Source organism: Pinus tabuliformis, chromosome 4_1 (genome assembly GCF_031772625.1).
Source record: "Pinus tabuliformis cultivar Carrire ecotype Pingquan chromosome 4_1, CPIR1, whole genome shotgun sequence".
Classification (NCBI taxonomy): Eukaryota; Viridiplantae; Streptophyta; class Pinopsida; order Pinales; family Pinaceae; genus Pinus; species Pinus tabuliformis.
The window spans coordinates 262,734,844-262,758,486 of record NC_142303.1 but is presented as its reverse complement, the minus strand read 5'-3'; the positions used below and the strand labels follow the sequence as shown (position 1 = coordinate 262,758,486).

Here is a 23,643-nt window from a genome sequence, read left to right as displayed (position 1 = left end):
CTTCCTATGTCCTACTAAAAACAAGAATGCCATCAAGGCACACAAGTACAAAATCATCAAGAAAAGGCTTGAAAATATCATTCATTACCCTCATGAATGTGGTCATAGCATTGCATAGTCTAAATGACATCACCATCCATTCAAATAACCCTTATTTTGTCTTGAATGCAATCTTCCATACATCATGTTCTACAATCCTGACCTGATGATAGCCATTGCGCAAGTCCAATTTTGTAAAATAGACAACCTTTTTTAATTGATATGCAAGGGAGAGGGTACTGATTCTTCACTTTTATTTTGTTGAGTGCCCTATAGTCTACGCATATCCTCCATGTGCCATCCTTCTTTGGCACCAACACAACAGTTGAATCGCATGGAGAAAAACTTGGCCTTATGACCCCTTGGTTCAAGAATTCATACACCTACTTATTTATCTCCTCCATCTCAATGGATGCCAACCTATACATCCCAATGTTGGGTAAAGGAGCATCCTACTGCTAGTGAATCTCATGTTAGATATCACGCTTTGGAGGAAACTTGGTTCCTAAAAAATCCCATTATAGTTAGAAACAATTTCATACAATCATTTTTATGAGTGGGATCATAACCTTGGAAAGCTTCAGATGTCTTTGCATATTTTTCTCTCGCAACCATGAGGATGCACCCTTTTTTGGAATTGACCAATCTCTTCATCTAACCTGCACTTACAAGACTGACACTTATTTTGGAATGATGAGCTCTAACAATGTATTCCACCTCATCTTTTGTGAGATGATACTTGTTTTCATGGGGAAAGAAAAATACTTTCCTGTCATACAAATATGGGCTCCCCAATACAATGCCACAAATATCCAAAGGTACAACATCAAGGTCAACCTCATCTAAAAGTTTGGATGCAATCACAAATATAGCTCTACACTACTTGGTTACATGTAATTTGGTTTTTTCACACACCCAACCAAGAGGGCAGGTTTTCAGATGAGGCTTGGTCTCTAACCCTAATTTCTTAACCAAGGATTCTGAAATCAAATTTGCTTGTGAGCTTGGATCAAACAAGGTTTCCACTTTAGTATGTTTCATCACAACTCTAATGTGGAACAATTTAGTCCTCTTTCGTTCATTAACAAGAGACTCATTTGAAGAACTTGTACTTGCATGAAATTCATAATTTTCATTAGCATGAAGAGAAAGGGTACCGTGTATTCCCACTGCTTTTATTTATGTCTCATTACTAGGGTCAGATCCAAGGTCCTATTGTATGGTTTCCGCCTTTTTTTGCTTGCTCTTACCACCAAATCTCTTTGGCTTCAACTCTGGATGCAACTTCCAACAATGTTCATCATCACGGCCTTCCTTCTTGCAATGTGTGCAAGATGGCTTTTCTCCTTCTTCCTTCTTGGTTGTAGTTGTCTTCTTGTCCTTTCCCTTGCCTTTTCCTTTGAACTTGCCATTATGAGGTTTGAAAGATGATTTCTTGGGTTGATCTTCTTTGTCATTCTTGCCCCTACTTTCAAGGTGAATGACCTTCACACTGGCCACATCAATAGTAGTAGGCTCAAATAACAACAAAGAATGCCTGATGTAACTATGTAAAGCACCAATATACTTTGTTACAGTTTTTGTTGAATCAAGTGAAATGCCCAAATTCAAATCTTGTTTTCTAAAATCTTTTGTGAATCTTTGTATAGTTTGACCCTTTCCTTGTCTCAAATATTGCCATTCCATCAAAGTATTTTTTCGATAACCCAAAGGAAAAAATTGATCTTTTAATGCAGAAATAAAATTGGACCAAGAAGAAAGGAGATTACCCAAGTTTTTGTTGCCTTTCTGCAACTTTCTCTCCCACCAAACGAGAGTGGTGCCATTCAATCGAAGAGATGCTAATTGGATCTTGGTCACATCCTCCTTGATTTGCTGAATCTAAAAATATACCTCGATCTGTCTATTCAAATTGTTTAATTTCTCTGCATTACATTCTCCATTATATGTGGGCAAATCAAACTTTACATCTATCTTAAAAAATGGCTTCTTAGATGCATTCCTATGATGCCCGTTAGAATGATTAGAAGAGGAAGAAGAAGAATTGTCACTAGAGGATGGAGAGGGCAGTTCAGGAGGCTCTCCTCTTCCACCTTCATGATTTATCGAGGCATGATCATCTGGTTCTTTTTTCTCATGCTTGATTGCCTTCTCATATTCTACAAACAACTTGTCAAATTTCTCTACCATGGTGAAGAAGATCTCGCGATAATTTCGCTCTTCCTCTATTCGAGCTTCCTCATTTGCCATGTTTCGTCTTCATGTTGCACGCCCTGCTTTGGGATCAAAGGATTTTAGTTTTCCTTATCCTCTTTGGAGCTTGTTACTAGTTAGAATTCATTCATGCAACTCACATCAAGAAGACCTGCTTTGATACCAAACTTGATCCAAATCTTTTACTTCAAGGATGCATACATAATTGCATATAAAAGAGCATGTAACCAAATGACATAAACACATAAAAGAAGTGGAATTCAATAAACAACCATGAGATCATAGGCACAAAAAAACTTGATAACGAAGTTCACCCAGTGTGGGCTACGTCTCCAGGCCCTACTCAATGTGGGGAAGCCTCTTTCATTAATTGGCAACGAAATCAAAGTAAAATCAATAATAAAAATGGCCCTTATACCTCCACTTTCTGGAATGGTATGAAAATGAAAAGCTTTGTTTTAAAAATGGACAACACCATTGAATTCGTGGCGCAAAATTGTGTCAAACGACTATAAACTTGACCCTGTTTTGAGCAGGTGACTTTTGGGGCTCTAAGGAATCTTTTAGATTCCCTACAAGATTCCCCACATGAATATTCCAGGAATATTCCTAGAATATACAAGCGAATATTCCCCTTCGGACGATGTGCCTCAAGGTTCCTTGTGGTGGGGTTCTCCTCGCGCTTGACTCTGTGGTTCCTTTGTTCCCTTGTCGCACCAAATGGAGGCCATATATATCAAAAATTGGCCACCTCGTTATTAACAACCACCCTGGCCTAATGGTGGTCCGCCACTTACCAAGTCATTGTCGGGTCGGAGGTCGTAGGTTCGACCCCTAGACTCGCTCATTGGTTGTGTATTTTGCAATGTAAACAAGGCATCGTTGGTCTGTTCACCAATCATTTGTTGTTATATATATATCTGCCATTAATGTTAACCGTCCATCGGTCGGTGGCATTTTTTTTTAAATTTTAAGTTAATTTAGCTCAACAACCATTTTTCTCCTGTTGGTTTTTAAGGGTTATTAGACAAATTAATTAGGCGGCAAATTCGCCTCCGCTGGCCGCCAAACTGGTAAAAATTGTCGCCTCATTAGAAAAATCTGGCATGTTGACTCAGCTACCATGTGACGCTTGCTGATTGGTCGATACAATTGACTGGGCGGCTGATTGGGCTGCTAACGTCAGCTGACACGTGGAACCCTATGATTGGATATCCTCTCACTGTTCGGCCACGTCACCCTGCTGACGTCAGCATCCGTATTGCTAACATTAGCTTGCCAAGTGGCTCTATGGGTCATGCCTGCAAAATTTTTAGTTGTTTGGAAAAACTTCAGCGGGCCATAAATTTCACATACTGTGTCTGTTTGAGGTGTCATTCACGCTGTTGAACCAAGATGATGAGCTCTCCCATTTGAAACTAGTTTCGCTATGTTTTGAGGACTTAAAAAATTTGGCCTTTTGGGATCCTGTTGGATCATGTGGCTAGGTGGAGTGGAGCCCACATTTAGAGGCTACTTCTCTTGATATGTAGATCAGATTGCGGTGAAGTTATATGTCACTAGATTCGTTTCAACAAGATGAACACAATGGTGATGATATTTTTGGGTTTAGAGAAGTTTCGTGAAAGTAAAAAAATTTATACCCCATCGTTATAACAATTATTTTAGGGTCACGTATTGAGAGTGACTTCCTCTTGGTCATGGGTTTGAGTAGGAGATGTTGTTACACACACTCTAACAAAGGATGAAAATTATACAATAAATTCACCAAGAGGATCATTGACTATATTGAGGTAAAGGTGGATAAACACACTCATTAAGAAGAGAGACAACCTGCAAAAGCCAACGTTGATGAACTAGTGAGCATTAGTGAGGAGAATGATGAGACAATTGAAGAATAAAGTGATGAAGAACCCTCTAGTACTCAAGCTAAATATCCTCCAAGATATGTACAAAAACACCACCCAATTGATTAGATCGTTGGAATGAAACTGCTAGATTCCCTCACACAGGGACATGTTGCCCTGTTGTCCATGGAAGAACCAGAAGATGTTGTTCAAGCCAGTCAAGATCAACATTGGATAAAGGAAATGAAAGAATAATTGGATCAAATAGAGAAAAATCATACTTGGGAACTTTTTCCAAGGCCTGCCAACAAGAATGTCATTGACACAGAGTAGGTTTTCAAGAATAAATTAAATGACCATGGAGAAGTTGTAATAAACAAGGCTAGGTTGGTATGCAAAGGATATGCTCAAATAGAAGGCTTGGATTTTGATGAAACTTTTGCTCCTATTGCTAGATTAGAAGCAATAAGAATGTTTTTTGCATTTGCTTGCTTTAAAAAATTCAAAATCTATCAAATGGATGTCAAATATGCTTTTCTCAATGAAGAGCTACAGGAGAAGTCTACATAGAGAAGCCATAAGGTTTTCAGCTAACAAGGAAACCATACTATGTTTGTAGAATTAAGAAGGCTTTATATGGACTCAAGCAAGCCCCTAGAGCTTGGAATTCCAAGCTAGACAACTACCTGCTCAAGTGTGGATTCAAAAGAGGTGCAACTGACAACAACTTATATGTCAAAGCAAAATATAGAAAATTCATTGTGGTGGTTGTATATGTTGATGATATCATCTTTGCCAATGATTCAGATTTGTTGACTAATGAATTTGCAACTAATATGAAGGTCGAGTTTGAGATGTCAATGCTTGGAGAGCTTTCCTATTTCCTTGGATTGCAGATTGCGAAAAATCCTAAAGGAATTTTTATCTCTCAAAGAAAGTATATCAAAGAAGTGTTGAATAAATTTAACATGGAAGAATGATCCTTAGTGAGCACTCCAATGGTGACAAGGTGCAAGCTTAGAAAGATGTATGAATCTCCAAAAGTAGACGAGAAGTTATAAAGATCCATCATTGGCAACCTCTTGTATCTGACAACTACAAGACCATACATGATGTAAGTCGTTGTTATAGTTGGAAGATTTCAAGCAGCTCTGAGACAAAGCCATCTATTAGTAACCAAGAGGATTCTTAGATATCTCAGAGCAATAGAGGACTATGGATTGTCGTAGCCCAGAGGCAAATATTTTTCATTAACCATTTATACTGGTGTTGATTGGGTAGGCGATGTAGAATATATTACAGGAGCTTCTTGTTGTAATCAATTTTTTTGGATGAAGCAGACCTTGCAAGATGTACAAGTGTTCTATGATCAACCCATTCCCATTATTTGTCACAACTCAAGTGCAATAAGCATGTCCAAGAATCTAGTCTTTCACTCCAAGACAAAACATATTCCAATCAAGTATCACTTCTTGAGAGAGAAAGTTGCAAATAAGGTTCTGAAACTAGATTATGTTCCTACAAAATAACAAATCGCTGATATTTTTACCAAGCCACTCCCTAGAGAACAGTTTGAGTACTTGAGAAAAATGTTGGGCGTTGTTCCTCTTGCCTCCCTACACTAACTCTTCCTTCAAGAGGAAGAAAGACAGTTGTTGTATTTTTAGCATATCATGATGAAGCTGCTAGGTCCACAAGATCCATATGATAGAGTATTATTGTTGCTCAGAGGAGCATGGAAATTGGAGGAGGATGTTGGTGTCTTTTCCATTGATGTCCAAGGGAAGTAATAATGGTGATCAAAAAAACAAATAAGGGGAGAGATAATAATGCTCATATAAAGGAGTGCAAGGAGAGGTGTTAGTGATCCATCCATGGGTTAAGGAGCAACATGAACAACAACAGAAGAAAAAATAATAATAAGAGAAGTACATCTCAGGGGGAGCAACACTCAAAAGAGACAATCATATCTCCTAAAGGATGTTTTGTTTGATCTTGGTGTTGCCATCAATGCCAAAGGGGGAGAATGTTGGAAATATGTTTTCATTGATGTCAAAAAGATAGTCCTTGATGTCAACAAGGTTTCCATTAAGCATATGGTTTAAAATGGTGTCAGTAGGTGGCACAGGTGTCGTAGAAGAATAGATTCCAAGCACAAGAAGAGGGGTCAAGGTGCAAAGAATAACAAAGAGTTTGAAGTCATTTTTTTAGGTAGTAAATGAGCTCAAAAGACTACATTGGACCCACTCAACTAGAAAGTGCTCTGTAAGATATTTCCAACAATATAAAGAAGTTTGCAAATGGCCTCCTAGATCAAAAGATAGAGGTAGTTAAAGTTTGGCCTACAAAAGTCAAAATCCCAGAAGCCTAGAAGCCTGGATGCCCGAAAGCCCAAAATGTTGGAACCCTGTAACCTTTTGTTAGATGAATTTTGTAAAAGAACCGAGATTGATGCCTTTGAGCATTAGTTTGGTAGTAGGTCAAGTCGGGCATAAAACCATTCACAAAGGAAATCACTTGCAAAACCAAGGATCGAGGGACCCTTTCTCTCTCCTATGATAGCATAGGTGGCAGCATATTATTGGTCATATGTAACGTTAGGAACCACCCATTGGGAGGTGGACACATGGTAAGAAATGTTGGTGTTTTGGGGTACCCCAAAGGCCCATTTATGGGTGACACGTGGATTGATCACAAGTTGACACATTGCATGGATGACATCAGCATGACGTCACCCCAGCAGCATACTCCCAAGGGTCGGGACCCAATGAATGCATGACAATCAATCACAATTGATGGCGCAGATCAGCTCCAAAGTATCCAGTGGTGAGCAATGACATGAAGGTTTCCGAACGTTAACAAACAAGGAGGTCCTATAAGGTGGTTTCACAAATTGAGATATATGGCTCACAGTTATTTCGAGGGCACTCTCCTCGATTTCAAAAACCACCGAGGGTGGTCTCGAAGGTGAGTGTCGATACCACCATGGTGTTGTGTGGGACTCGGGATATCACATAAAAAAGGGCGCGATGTTTTGAGGTGGGGCCATACCCCGAAAATCCTGGATCCCGTAACTTTTTTATAATGGAATTTTGAAAAAGTGTTTGGATAGGAAGCTTCAAACGTTGGATTTAGAATTTGGTTGTTTCTTATGTAGTTTGGAGAACCAAGGGCACAATGCATTTACACAAGAAAATAGGCCCTCAATAAGACCTTGAAGGGCTTAGCACCTAAGTACTTAGCCGCCAAGCATAGGACCCAGTGCTATTGTGGAAACTTATTAGGAGGCAAAGCAAAGGGGGCTAAAGGCGAACTTTGACAGAATTTGGTAGATTTCTTTAATAAAAGAAAAAGGCTCAGGGAAGCTCGATTTAGCAGTAAGGCTATTTTTAGCAGTAGCGACAGGTTAAAAAGCCTTGAGGAGATGAGATGATAACTATTTTTGGTGGGATAATCGTGATAACAACATGGATGGGTTGACAACCAGTTTAGTGACAATTTTGGCAGACTTACAACTAAGAGGCAGATATATAGTCTTGATTTTAATGGAACTACCAGTTAAGAGGCAAATTTGGCAATTCTAGTAAGACTGGAGGTTCACCAAATTTGGAAAAGCCTCGTTAAACTCTGTTAAACAACCAAAATGATAAAATAAGCGGGAAAACCACAGTTTAACTAAGAGATTGAGCCCAAAATTGCAGATCAGAGATTGAGAACTTAATGAACACATTTAGAAGACTGACTTGAACAAGACAAAGGCAAAAATAAGAAAACTATGCAGCAAGATAACTCAAGTCCAATACCAAAAAATAGAAGCTCATAATTCTTTAAAGAAAAATTCGAGCAACAAAGTGATGAACGAGTAAGGACGAGTGCAACAAATTGTGAAAGAGCAATAGAGTGTTGCAAAGTGTCTGCGAGAGTTGTTGGTGCAGCATGATGCGTGATGGTAGTACGCATCAAGGTCAAAGGAAGACCAATCTCGGTATCTGAAAGGTGTTTCAGAGATACATAAAATGCAATGGTAATTGGGGTGACACTGCTGGCGTTTCTCAGTAATCAGGGATTGTTGAAATTATTTGTGATCAAAGAGAAATTGTTTTATTATAAAAGTAGAGATGGCATTAGTATGAAAATCAATGAAAGATGAACCAGTGAGTGTTAAGCAAGTTATAGCTTACAAAAGCAGGGGTTGGTGCTCCTTCCAGTGGGTGTTGGAAAACATTTGGGGTTGTAGCTGATAAATCAGGGAATTGTAGTTTCCTACTGGTTGTAGCCAGAGAATTGTAACAACAAGTTTTAGCTTGCTCTATGAATCAATTGAACAACAGTTTTGAAAATTTACTTGTTCTTTATGTGTTCCATTGAGATTGCTGATATTGATTCCTGTTATGCTTATTTAAATTAATTGTTGAAGTATTTAGTGGTGTCCCCATATTCTTGTACAAAGTAAAAGAAAGTTTTCAATTGATAATGATTCCTACAATATTGATTCATCCCCCCCTACAATACTGATTCACCCCCGCCAGTATTGTCCTAGTTTCCAACGCACACACAGTCACACACATATTTATTTATTACTTCTTACATAAGAATACCATTAGAAAAACCATAGGTTGTCAAATCCTAGAGCCCAAAAACTACCAATGGTAAATTGATTATTCTACCTCAATTTTATTTTAATTATTAATTTTATTTTATTTAAATTTTATGTAATTTGACCAAGTCAAAATGTTTACATAATAAGACAAGAAAGGATATTACAACATCTCTTCCATAATGGTCTAGAGAGCATCACTCAACACAATAATGTAAGGGGGGGCATTAAGAATCAAATTTAGGCTTTATCATTAATCGCATGGAGCAAAGTGTTCAATAACTTTTGTCAAGGTTTGAATATCACAAGCTTTAATCATACCTCGAAGTAATAAGGGGGCACTGAAAACTAGAATTTAAACTTATAGCATTGGGATGTGATGATCCACACATATTTATTATAAGCGTAGTCTAATTAATTGATGTGTTAGGACTTTTTTTAGCTATTTTTTGGATCAATTTTCATTGAAATCCAATAGAGATTTTTTAGAATTGTAAGTTTGAGTTGTGTAATCTACAGAATCTGAGTGCCTTAGGGTTTTCAATGTGCTAAATCCAATTATGCATTAAACAATGCATTTTAAACAACAAAAAATCACAATCTTTCCCAAAATTAAATAGTTGGATTCCGATGAAAAAGATCAAAACATCTCTTAGTTAAACAACACCATTTTGAAGCCAAGCACATCCTCACTTTATCCTTGAACTAGATATTGTTCATAATATTTCATTTTAAAAGCACTTTCACATTTTTGTTGACATAAAAACCATTGACCACTTCCATATGTGCTTGCTTATCCTATTGTCTAAGATAGCTACATTCCATATGTGTTAGCCTCTCTTACATATTGAGGTAGCCATCAATGCTTTTAAAACTTGAGATTAAAATTTTCAAATTCAAATGTCCATATTTATTTATTTAAATTTTAAATAATAAGAAAACCTATCATAAGTCATTTGTCAAACAATAATGAAGACAATTATTATTAATTGCTATCCACAAATGCAAATTAACTCATTATTATTAACTTATACATATTTTATATATACTTATAATAAATTATTTTTTATTTTTTTCCGTAAAATGAATTAATTAATTTAATATTATATAAATTTTAATATATATAAAATTTTGGTTTAACCAACACCACCTTGGCTCTTCCATTACCTTGGCTCTAGAATAGCCATAATACCTCTAAAGATAGAGGATTTTCGTATATAATAATGATTCAAGGACATTACCGTGTACTCGTTGAAGTTAGTGGAAAACAAATGTCTATTACTAGTAGGCTAGTGATAGGCCGGTGGGAATCAGATGTACCTCTCTGTGGACAATTGGGATTCTACCACGATCATTCCTATTTCAACTTTACCTAAAAGTTTCTTCAAAACCACACGAAACATCAGGAGCAACCTTTGAATTGTTTAATACAAATGAAACATTCTTTCTTTGTTTTTTTTTATTATGGTTGGAATGAATCATTATTATAAATTAATGCTTAATTAGTAGAGAAGACTATTATTATTAATGGTTATTTGTGAATAGAGATTGATTTATAAATTAGTGGTTAATTAGTAGAGAAATATTTATATATACTACTGGGATTGATTTATTGTTATTATTCAAAGAAAATTATGTAATTAAGATAATTTGATGGTAATTTGTAAATATATTTTTGGAGTTAGTTGTTAATTTATTTATTTTATATGAAAGGGAGACAAGGACTTGATAGTTGAGATGCATTTTTGGGTCTTAATTTTTTCTATGTGGTTCACGGTCTTTAGAGATCAGTGATTGCTACACGTTCACATAATATTTATACCAGAGAGATCTACATGAAAGGATCACTTCCTACTGGCTCAACCACCAAGCCTAACTCCGAGAGTGTCGAGTAAATTGAACCCATGAGCTCTCAATAGCAGAGGTGCTTTAACGATAGGGACTCGACCAACTGAGCTAACTCTCAAGGCTGAATTTTAGGGTCTTATTATATAATAAAAAGGAAATTTTAATCTAAATAGTATTTACAAGAAAGTTAATGTCTCTTATGATCATTGTTGTTCACTCACATTGAAATTATCCATTTTTAATAACATTTAAGCTTGAGTTGTATGACTTGAGTGGGCTTAATGGTTAAGAACACGTGTTTCCTCCTTGGAGGCCATAGGTTCAAATCTCGAGGGTGGTAGAATATGTACACATTGAATGATTAATATTGCTTGTTGTGATGAGGCTTGTGGGGTAGGTGTCCCCTCTTAAGTGGGTCCCCCATATGGCAACATCTGTAGATGTCTCAACCCTTGCCAAGTTGCAATTTCCTACTAGTATTATTGACTTTAGGTTGTAGGTACTACTTATACACATACACAATTTTCTTGTTTAAAATAAAAACACATATAACCTTGGTTGAGTTGGCTTGACGAGAATGTTGGGAAGTAGGTCTTACACTCTCCACACTAGGGTTCAAATCCTTGATGAGACTCTAGGACATTATGATAAGGCCTAAAGAGTAGATGCTCCCCATAAGTGCAACCTCATGACAGTCTTGGTGGGTCTGACACTCTCCCCCCTTAGGTTCAAAATCTAGATGAGACTCTAGAATAATGTGATAAGGCAAGATAACTAGATGCCCTCCATAAGTGTGATTTTCTTGCGAATGTGTCTTGAGAAGTCCAACCCCTTATTAAATCAGAAATTTTTGTTATTAAATATTAGTTTGTGAGTGTGATCTCCTTGTGAATGTGTCTTGAGAAGTTCAACCCCTTATTAAATCAGAAATTTTTCCTATTAAATATTAGTTTGTGAGTTATTGACACAAATTTATAATTATAACCAATTGAATTTGATGAATCAATTACCACTTTCCCATTAAAAAATATATTTTTAGTAAAACTAAAAACATTTAATCTTAATTAATCACAATTTATTCTAACCCCACCAAAAAGAAATCATACTTTACTTAGATTTTGAATTCACTTAGACGCCCAACAAATTTGAATTTTGCCCTACCACTAATAAATTTGAAGTTTGACGTAAATTAAACCCCAATGGATTTGAATTTGAGTTTTTTCATACCCTATTTTTTCTCCCGTAGCTTCTATTCCAAGTTCTCGAAGAAAGTCTGTATTGGATAATGTTTTACCAGAGTTAAACCCCTAAAACCCGGAGTCGGTGCCGCATCCTTGTCTGATTTGTTCGAGATAACTGCCCACTGAACAATCCAAATTACCCAATGGACCAATTGCAAGCCATGTAGAATTGTTTATTTGTACGAGAAGTGGGTACAGAGATTTGACGAGAACACCCATTAATTACTCCATTAGTTGGTGAAGGGCCCACTCTTCACAGACAAAATCATTTCAATTCTCGAACGGACATGAACGTATTACCACCTTCAGTCCTGACAGTAAATTGCCCCCACAAATCCAGTGGCGAGGCGACTCACTGTTTTGGACAATGAAGGCCAGTGCCCACTCTCGTCAACATTGCGTTTATTCAATGCTGTCACCAATGGAATTGGGGCAAATCCAACGTGTACAGCCACCTATGAGAATCTTCCACAGCTTTTCCGAGCAGAAAAGGTCCAGCAAAATGATTTGAATTGAGAAGAGCACCACCCTTTGCAGGGGCACCCAACCCACTTTGATAACATGTAGAGTTCCTTCCCTGATGGTGACTTCTGATTTGTGTTTACGTTTTCTTACGTTTTAAGTTTGATTTACCAGCTGTCTAAATTTTTTCGGTCAATATAAATCACCCCACTGCTCCCCTGTTCTTCCACGCTTCTTCCTCGACCTACTGCCCCGTCCTGCAATATTGGGCTCTTATTTTTATGCAAGCCGTCACGGTTAATTCGTCAAACTATCTAGAAGTTCTATGCTTTTATTTCTTATAAGTTTCAGGAGTCTTTAGTGTTATTCCATTGTGCATAGAATTGAGTTCTGAACAGAGGATCAATCAGAATTCTGGTAGGCCTATCAGCCAAGAGCAAATAGCAGTTAAATCTCTGTTTTCTTGTTTGGTGTTATTGACATTTGTCCCGAGACAAAGGCAAATATGGTTGCTGCAACGCTGACCCGTGCTCTGAGCTCTCGAGAGCGAGTTCAGGACACGCTCTCTGAGCATCGGAATGAAATAGTTTCTCTGCTTTCAAGGTAATTCCCATTTTTCTTCCCTGATGAATGATCTTATCAGAATGTCCATGCCTATGGAATACTAATAAGTGTTTAGTACATGCATTTTTCTGCATTAATGCAACTGTATAGCCTGAGTATTAAAGTATTGGAGTCCCAAGGGAGAAGGGAGGTTCAGGGGTGTAAGGTGTTGGATATTTTATGTGCTTTTTAGATTTTTGGAAATATGTTCTGTGTTGGATTTGAGTTTGTGGGTGCTCAGTATTCCTGACAACTTTTATGATTTTGGTTGGGCATTTCAGATTGTAGGCTTGTGAGAGTGTGTTGCAGAGAGAAGTTCAGGGGTTGTATGGTGTAATGTTAGTGGGTGTAGTTTAAGAATTTTGGTCTGATATGACCCTTACCCAGGAAAATGGTATGATCAGTTCACCTTGATGACCTTGGATGCATCTGGGTAAGATGGCTATGCCCAAATTTCTCCATAGTGTATTATATGCTTTCTGCAATTACTAGGTGTAACAAGGGCCGGAGGTGGGCGTGGGGGGGTCAGTTTACCATGGTTTCTTTGTTGTACTTACGGCACTTTTTACAGAATCATCTCTTGGGTGGTGAATTTTTTTGTTGGTTGCTGTTCTTATCTACGATTCGAGAATCTCCATATTTGTTACTTTGCAGAAGTCTCATAGAAGATACTAATAACTTAGATCCATTCAGAAACGGGCCTGATATCTGCTCAGTGGGCATAAATCCCAATGCTTTCTATCCACAACTCATCTACCATCTCGTCAACATGGATTTTTTACTAGACATTTTTTCACTGCAAGTGATCACCACCCCTGCCTTTGACTGTAAGGTTCATTTATGGGTGGATTTAGCTTCCAATTTGTAAGATTGGTTCTTATGAGTGACAAAATCAGCAGGATGGGCTTCAACTTGTCAGGATCATTGCTTCAACTCTTTTTCTTTTGGTGGGTTCTTGAATCTTTCCTTTCAGACTGTCTTATTGAGGTGAAATGTAGTTGTTGGCCAGCCATCAAGACTTTATATTATTGCTAGGTAAGATTGGCTTCTTGTCTTCTACTGTGAGATTTTCATGAAGGCTGTTTGAGTTTCCGCAGTATTGATACAGACCAGTTATATTCGTTTTTGTTCCCGAACAAGCCCCCCGTTCCTTCGTTTTTTGGGGGACTGGAAGACACCATTACTTGCAAAGTTCTCTGTTTTGGCATCAGTGATGAGATTTATAGCTGTCTAAAGGATTTTCTAAGGGATAAGTTTGGTAGTGGTTGGAAAATTGCATTTCCATATTGTACCCATGGTAAAAGATGGACTAATATTTCTGATTCTGTTTAGATGAGTTTGGAAGATGAACTGAAACTACATCCAAAGATGTTTTCTAACAGTTTATCTTCAAGTTCAAAGTGTACTTCCTTTAACCTCTGTGTTGTGGCTTGCCAGAAATTCTTGAGCTCCTTGCCATAACTGAAACAGTTCTTGTTTGAGTGACAACCTTTGCAAGATGTGGGTAGTAGCATGGTTAACTACCACATAATCTGAAGTTGAAACATCTTCATTACCATCCATTTTAAGGACTTTATAATAGAAATCTTCCAGAATTAATCACGTCACTTGTTTATATTTGGCCCAAGGGTACTTTTCATTGTGCCATTTAGGTATAATGTCAAAATTAGGGAGGATCACTTTGAACTAGGGCAATATCTATGTCCAGCAGGCATAAGAATATGATGCAGTTTGCAGGCTAGTGAGAAAAAATATTGTTTTCGACAGGCCAGTAGTACCAAGTAGACATACTTTAGGCAATTCTGCCTCAGAACACAATATTTTTCAGGGCAATCACAGATACCATTTTCAGATAAAGAGTATGTATCTCTTTCTTTTGGTGGTAATGTTGGAGTTTTAACTAATAATAATGATTGGTAGCGAGACTTTTGGAATATGATGATGATGATGATGATGGTTAACGTCCGCTGAGACCAAACAATGATCTATCGGACCTAAATAAACAAATTATTTATTTTCAATTATGTTCATTCTGTTTGATTATTAGATGATGATGAATGAGTAATAGTAACTCACGTAAAATTTTAGCGACGTCGTAATGGAGGCTAGGTAAACATATAAATGCATTGTTTGAAAACTGTTGGGAGTGATTTTTCAAGGGCTGTTTCCGAATTAAAAAGAATAGCATCTTTCTCATTTTGGTTTCTTTACAATAGGATTACTATGACTATCCTTCAGTTGTTGACTTCATAATTTCAAAAAGTGGACAGGCATTTACCCATTCTTAACATCTGCTCTCTACCCACGAGAAAAGAAACGCAAAGAACAATGCTTATTTTTTAGCTTTTAGTTATCACCTCCTTTTTGTAATCTTTTTATTACAAAATATCTGAATCTTTAAAATGTATTGGAAACCTAAATTTTTCCCTTAAATGTCTCCACTTCTGAATCTATTCAAGAGTGGGCTATGCATATACCAGTGGGGCATGGTAGGCCCTGTCCTCTCTGCAGGGCATGCATTGGTGGACTAATGGGTCTTTCTTGAAGAGGAAAGATCTATGCTTAAGAGAGGGTGTTTAGGGGCATACCCATGCAGATGTTACACAACATGGGTGGTGCAAACCACGGAGCCACAGCAAAAGCAGTGGGTGCCTAATAAGTGTGGAGTAATGTTTGAGTCTCGGGTGTCCCCAACCCAATATTAGAATTGGAACAATCAATGTTCTGAGAGAACTGTTGATCATGTGAATGCTGTTAAACTTTTCAATATAGTCTTTCTCAAACATGTTAGAGAAAACTTTATTTCTTGATCTTACTGGAGGAATTCAATTGTGCATTTCACGCTCTTTTGATAGTTGAGTAGAGAGCTTATGAACAATTAAAGAATAAAGAAAATTATGATCATAAATTGAGGTAACCAACAAGGACCATTTATATAACATAGTACATGTTTATGTACTATCGGATCGTCTGAAGGATGACATTATTTGTTTGATGTTGCAGATATGTGGCTAAAGGGAAAAAAGTTTTGCAGCCTCATCATTTATTGGATGGACTAGCAGAAATAACAGGAGAGAACGCCGAAGGCCAAAAGCTTCGAGATGGGCCGTTTGGAGATGTGTTGAGGTCCACACAGGTATAGTTAGACCTTTTTCATTGTTTAGAAGACATGTAACATTATTGCATTTCCATAAGTAGTAGACTTCAAAATCAGTGGTCACAAAAATTGTGCATTATTATTTGTGCCTCATGGCTATATGATGTATACTGCAGGAAGCCATCATTCTTCCACCATGGGTTGTTCTTGCAGTACGGCCAAGGCCTGGTGTGTGGGATTATGTTCGTGTCAATGTTGATGAACTTGCTGTCGAACAGCTTTCTGTAGCTGAGTATTTGGAATTCAAGGAACACCTTGTAAATGGAAGGTAGTGATTTGCATTGTGGACCCATAGAGCTTTAAAATAAAAATGGAAAATTCTACTAGTGTAGATGTTGCCAGTGATATAATGAAAGTCTCATAACTATATGACTTCAAGGAATTTTGAAGTTACTTGTTGAAGATCGTAGATTCTCTCTATTTATATCACTAGATAACTTCTAGATATATTGAAAGTCTGATAACTAGACAACTTCTATGAATTGTGAAGTTACTTATCAAAGATCATAGAAGTTGTCTATTTATATATCCTTTTTATTTTTAATTACCTTGATTTTATTTCTGAATTACAAAATACAAAAGAAGGTGATAAACCTTTTCAGTGGATACTTGTAGATGCATCTCTCCATTTTAGGTGCATATGTGTCGGGGATATAAACTATAAATTGAACTATATTGTGCTTTCATATTCTCTGTATATTGTCACAAGTGCACGAATACAGATTCCTGTTTTTTACTTGGATAAGCAAACTGTGACAGCTTTGTATTTTCAATTTTGCAGTGACAAGGATAACTATGTATTGGAGCTAGACCTTGAGCCCTTCAATGCATCCTTTCCTCGCCCAACACGGCCATCTTCCATTGGTAGTGGAGTTCAATTTTTGAACCGACATTTGTCCTCAAGACTATTCCATGATAAAGAAAGCATGCAGCCCTTGCTGGATTTCCTAAGAGTACACAACTACCGAGGCCAGGTCATTTGCTCTTCTTGGTTCACACTTCATATATTGCGTCATTGTTTTTGATAGTTTAATTTAAATGCATGCTATGAAAAATGCATCTAGATCAAATAGCAAAGAAGGCTGGCCTAGCCGTTCTAGAGATATAGAATAATTTAACTATTTCAAACACAGTTCAAATCAAACATAATGGAGTACTCAGTAAACCTATTTATGAAGATGATTGTCTTCCTCCTGCCACATTGGTGATTTTTCTGAACGTAGCCTAAGCACATTGTAGATTGACTTCTGAGATGTCACATTCACATGAGGGGAACTGTTTGTTTTACTTTGGTTAGAAACGGATTTAACATTGGTTTTGTGCCCTTTTTAATTCAATTGTTTCGTAGTATGTTGAGAATTGGGCAAGTATAACGTGTGCCATTTTAACTTGCAGAAGCTGATGCTGAATGAGAGGATACAGAGTTTGCCCAAGCTACGCTCAGCCTTGGTAAAGGCAGAGGAACATCTTCACAAGTTCCCCAAGGATGCACCATATGCAGAGTTTGAACACAAGTAATTTAAATGACCTGCTCTGTAACATATATGTTTCTTTTTCTATTCAAAATATTACATTAAGAAAAACGTTGATATTGTAGGAATTTTTTGAGGACTTAATTAAGGTTAACATGTGCTTCCCTTTATAGTTGTTAATATCTCCTTAAGCAAATTTCTTGATTCCTACTTGATTGATAGCCTCCTATGACAGGATGGATTTCAAGATGAAAAAATATATTGGAAAGAGAATTAGATTCAAAGTCTATAGATATAGGAGATGAAAACAAATGCTAACACCTTTGTTTGGTTCTTATGTGGCTCTGGTTTGGGCAGATTACAAGAAATGGGATTGGAGAAAGGATGGGGAGACAATGCAGAGCATGTCTTGAGTACCATTCATTTGCTTTTGGAGATCCTTCAGGCACCCGACCCATCGAATTTAGAAACGTTTCTAGGAAGGGTTCCTATGGTCTTCAATGTTGTGATTCTTTCACCTCATGGTTATTTTGGCCAAGCAAATGTGCTAGGAATGCCAGACACTGGTGGACAGGTACATAGATTTCTAATAATAGCAATATGCATTCTGTAAGATCTATTCTCCATTGTTTGATGATATTTTGAACTTGAACTTTGATTTTGCTGGTCTTTTCGCAATGAAATTGAAATTACATAGCATTTTATCCAACAATATCCAAGACTTCAGGATAAAAATAGTATTACACAGTATTGATTGGAATCCTTTTAGCTGTTTTGTGCTCAAAGACTATCAAGATTTATTAAAGAAAGGTTAACTTTCATGTTCATATTTGAGCACAGGTTGTGTATATACTTGATCAAGTTCGTGCATTGGAGAATGAAATGATGTTGAGGATAAAACAACAAGGATTGGACATTACACCTCAGATTATTGTGGTAAAGTGCTGCTCTGTTACCTACTCTATGTCTACTGTATTTAAATTAGCAGTGACCTGATTTGATCAATGTATTTACCGTGACAAAATGTCAACTCTAGCTTTTGTTGAATGAATTGCTATTGAATTATGTAAGACCATAATGTGTAAATTACTTGCCCACTGTCTATGTACACACAGATGAGGCACTTCTCCCTCTGTATGTGTGTCTGTGTTTAAATGCTGTCATTTATTTTTCTTTTCTAGGTCCATAGAATGCAATCTGGTAAAATCTATATTTTTATATTTTTTATTTGGTTTTTTTTGTTACAAGGTGACTCGGTTGATTCCTGAGGCCCACGGTACAACATGCAATCAACGAATTGAAAAAGTTAGCGGAACACAACACTCGCTAATACTCCGGGTGCCCTTCAGAACAGAAAAAGGAGTTTTGCGTAACTGGGTTTCTCGATTTGATGTGTGGCCTTACTTGGAAAAATTTTCAGAGGTAAAAGCTGACGACTTGTTAAGATTGAAATTGATAATTCTTTTTTATATACCTCCATTGTGTGTGCACATATCCATTTAGCAGTAGTGAAACTCAAGGCAAAGAATGCTGTAATGCACATATATTTGTTGGCTTTCTGCTCTTAGTCATACGCAACTTATTTTGACAGAGATCACAACTGAGGTAGCTTACAATAAGATTTATACTGGCCGCTGCAAGAAGTGGCTGCCCCATGACTCCTTGGTTATAAGCCACAGCCTTAGCCTATTCCTCTTGCCTCTTGTATGCAGCATACAATTGTCACACTGAGACAAAATCCTCTCAAGCGCTACTGCAGTAGTAATTGCTTCCATGGTTGTCTAGGTGATTTTTGTAGACCTAAATTTCTATGTCTGGAGGTATGTTTTGTTAATTTCTCATGGGTCGTATGCTGAAAGTATGAACCATTCTCATTTGTAAGTCTGCTTCTTATAAGAATGTTACATATCCCTCCTTGATGTGACTACCTGTGCAACTGCTGGCAAAACAGGATTATTACTGAATAGGCTATTGTAGCTGCGAAATTGCTGATTTTAAATGGCATCTTGTTTTTTGTGAATGCCTGTGCAACTGTTGGCAAAACAGGATCAATACTAAATAGCCTATACTAGCTGGGAAATTGCTGATTTTAAATGACATCTTGTATTTATCTTCCCCACACGAGGCATCCTGAGGAAACTGCTACAGAATTCTAACTGAACAACCTATCTAAATGGTGGATAGCAATAAAAACTTCTATATTTCTGAGATCTTAGGTGGGTTTCAATTCGTGTATTTTATGCACAGATGATGCATAAAGAAATAACCATCTGTTGAAAATTAATTGCTAGTGTTAGGGCTAATGCTTCTGAAATAGAAAGATTATAATTAGGGCAGTGAGTTGTCGAGTTGGAAAGATTAGCATCAGCAACCTTGTGGCTCGACTATTTTTATTCCATCATCTCTTCTGCTTTTGTACATTTTATCAGTATAACTGCCAATTTTTTGGTATAACAGAAGGGCTAGGTGTCCTACTCTGCAGTCCCCTTTAACTAGTGAATTTTGGCATGTTTTTGTAGGATGTAACAAATGAAGTAACCGCGGAGCTAAAAGGACAACCTGATCTGATTATTGGAAATTACAGTGATGGAAATTTAGTCGCATCTTTGATTGCGCATAAACAAGGAATCACTCAGGTTTTTTTCACTTGTCATTGTTCATTTATATAGCTGCAGATGGAAAATGAAGTTTTTCTAAAAAATTTCAATCTAAAATTATATCTTCTTTGTCGTCTCAGTGCAACATAGCCCATGCCTTGGAGAAGACCAAATACCCAGATTCAGACATATATTGGAAAAATTTTGAAGAAAAATACCACTTCTCTTGCCAGTTTACTGCAGATCTAATTGCAATGAATCATGCAGATTTCATTATCACAAGCACATATCAAGAGATTGCAGGAAGGTCTGATGTTTTCCTCGTTTAGAGAGTGTTTCAAAACTACTGTTTATTTATTTGTTCTGAATTTGCTAAACAATTATTCTGAATATGTGAAACCAAAAGACTAGCAGGGTGTTTTTATTTTCTTATTTTGAATGAATTAGAAGTAACCAGTATTTTAGTATGTACATATTAATATATGACTTTGTTGCTGCAGTAAGGATACCGTTGGACAGTATGAAAGCCACACTGCTTTCACCCTTCCTGGTCTCTACCGTGTGGTTCATGGAATTGATGTTTTTGATCCCAAATTCAACATTGTTTCCCCTGGAGCAGACATGCAGATTTATTTCCCTTATACAGAAAAACAGCACCGCCTTACTGCTTTACATAGTACAATTGAGGAACTCTTATTCAATCCTGAACAGACAGCTGAACATATGTAAGTAATACTCTCCATGATTGTTCTTTTGCATTCATACCTTTTTCGCCTGACATCTCCTATTAGTAATGTCAGAGTGTGCAAGTCTCCACCTAGTTTTGAGACACGCTACTTTGGTACATATTCCTGAATGTTGATCAAGTATTTTTGGATTCATGCTAATCTTGGTGAATTATTTGTCTTGGGAAAGCTGAAAATGATTGTTTATAGTCCATATCCCTTTCATTAGTTTTAAGTTGACCACATTTTATTGTTCTTTCAGTGTATTGAAATCAAAATATGTGGGTATTAATTAAGAATGTCTTGAGATATTCTTACTTTTCCCATTTCCTCTCTTTCACACTATATGTGACATTTCCATAGTACGTACCTAGTCTCTAAGACTATATCCCTTTCATTAGTTTTAAGTTGACCACATTTTATTGCTTTTTCAGTGTATTGAAATCAAAATATGTGGCTATTAAGTAAGAATGTCTTAATATATTCTTACTTTTCCCATTTCCTCTCTTTCACTATATGTGACAAGCCTGTAGTACGTACCTAGTCTCTAAGACTATGTTTGATGTCCAAGGGGCTTCCATGCAGTCCTGAGTATATCACATCAAAGTGGAGGGTAGAGTTTTTTCTGAAATAGTTATTTATTTCATGCTTGCATTGTTTCTTCATATTGGGAAAAAAAAGAAGCAGAGAGCACACTTTCATATGATTCAGTAGAAGCAACTGATCAATTCAAAAATTTTCATGTCCTATAATAACTGTGTTTGCCATGTTTTCAGGTGTGTCCTGAATGACCCTAAAAAACCTATTATCTTTTCTATGGCAAGACTGGACCGGGTGAAAAATATGACAGGACTGGTTGAATGGTTTGCAAAGAACAAACGCTTGAGGGAGCTGGTTAACCTTGTTGTGGTTGCTGGTGATATTGACCCATCAAAGTCCATGGACAGAGAAGAAGTGGCTGAAATTGAAAAAATGCATGAACTTATCAAAAAATATAACCTGAATGGTCAGTTCCGATGGATATGTGCCCAAAAGAATAGGGTGCGGAATGGTGAGCTGTACCGCTACATCTGTGACACAAAGGGTGCCTTTATACAGGTTTGTCTTTTCCTCCTCAGTCTTGAAACAAGTTAGGAATTTGCAATGTGAGTTTCAGTATCAGGCTTTTCATTTTCTTATCTACAAGTATACCCTTGTCAAAATTTAGTTATGCTTGGTGGAGGTTCTATTATTTATCGTTCATATAGAATGGATTGAATCTATCTTTGACATCGGCATTTGCTGTCTTGGTTATGTTTCAGCCTGCAATTTATGAAGCATTTGGGCTTACCGTTGTTGAGGCAATGACTTGTGGTCTTCCTACATTTGCAACATGTAATGGTGGTCCGGCTGAAATTATTGTGGATGGGGTGTCTGGATTTCATATTGATCCTTACCACGGGGATTCTGCAAGTGACCGCATTGCTGACTTTTTTGAGAGATGCAAGACAGATCCCAGTTATTGGGTCAAGATCTCTAATGGTGGCCTACAGCGTATTTATGAGAGGTAAGTCCAGGGCCTGATTTCATGGCACTTCTTTCTTCCTTTCCTTGTCACAACCAAGGTTTTTGTATTATTTGGTAATTATCAGTCCATTTCTTCAATGTGATCATTGCATTTTTCAAGTTACCATGCCGAGGAGATAGTGGTGACAGTTGAGTCTTTAGGATAGTAGTACTATTATTAGTATATTGTTAGTACAGGTGACTGAGATTGGTGGCGGGAATTGATCGTTTACAGGTATACATGGAAGATTTATGCTGAGAGATTAATGACTCTGTCTGGGGTTTATGGCTTTTGGAAATATGTCTCAAAACTTGAAAGGCGCGAGACACGCCGCTATCTAGAGATGTTTTACACATTAAAGTACAGAAATCTGGTTAGTACTCTTGAAATTTGAAACACTTGCTTTGTGGATATGAGGGCATTTTGGTCATCTTGGCCTGTTTGTACTTTAGTCTGAATGTTTGTTTTTGTTGGCAGGTTAAAACAGTGCCATTAGCTGTTGAAGAAAGTGCCGATGGGGAAAGTGCAGAATAGCCTGCAGAAGGTGCCAAGGGAGCTTCTGCCTTGCTTAATAGGCAGAGTGCCACAGCTCCTCCCCTGGTTAATAAGCACTGAGTGGCACGAAAAGTGACAAGAAAAGGCTGTTTTATTATCCAAGTCCAAGCATATATGAGAGGGACTTGGTATATTTTGTAATATTTTTTTTGCATATTTCTATTTCTGTGGAGGGGCAGGCATTCTATTATTCTAATGGAACATTATGCTGCAGCTCATTCTTATGAGCTGCTAGTGACCCAGATTGCTGGGTGCCTGACATCAGGACTGCAATGATTTTTTCTTTTGATTCAATCAATTCTTGAAACTTCGTTTGTGGCATTTCCCATGATTCACTTTCACACACAAAATTCTACAATGTTTTAAATGTTTTAAGTATGCATGTGGTTTTATGTAAACTGAGTAACGGTTATTAATATTTTCTCTGTACATGTCATATCCAAACGAGATACTGAGAGGAAGCTAAGATTTCTCAATTTCTTTTCAAAGTTTTAATATCATCGTAATGAGAAATTCAATTTTACCTACCTTATTTGTATTAATTTGATATGAAAGATCAAGCAGTGTAATATAGACACGTTAACATGGTTAAATCTTTCAATACTGAAAAACTCACAGGGTAAAATCTTTCAATACTGAAAAACTCTAGGAACCCTGTCAAGAATGTCGAAAATGAGTAAAATGGAAACTATATCCAATTATCACCATGCATATCGAACCTTAAATCTTTCAATACTGAA

At 37.0% G+C, this 23,643-nt stretch overlaps 1 pseudogene across 1 annotated transcript; it reads left to right on the top strand.

The window, feature by feature from the left end:
* The first annotated feature begins 12,488 nt into the window (after positions 1–12,488).
* LOC149175275 (sucrose synthase 2-like) lies at positions 12,489–22,719 on the top strand (annotated as a pseudogene). Its single transcript, XR_016258000.1, has 14 exons — positions 12,489–12,851; positions 15,855–15,987; positions 16,125–16,276; positions 16,790–16,982; positions 17,404–17,522; positions 17,838–18,054; positions 18,321–18,416; positions 18,729–18,902; positions 20,000–20,116; positions 20,218–20,384; positions 20,578–20,802; positions 21,579–21,900; positions 22,104–22,348; positions 22,583–22,719. The product of XR_016258000.1 is annotated as a sucrose synthase 2-like (transcript).
* Positions 22,720–23,643: the final 924 nt, after the last annotated feature.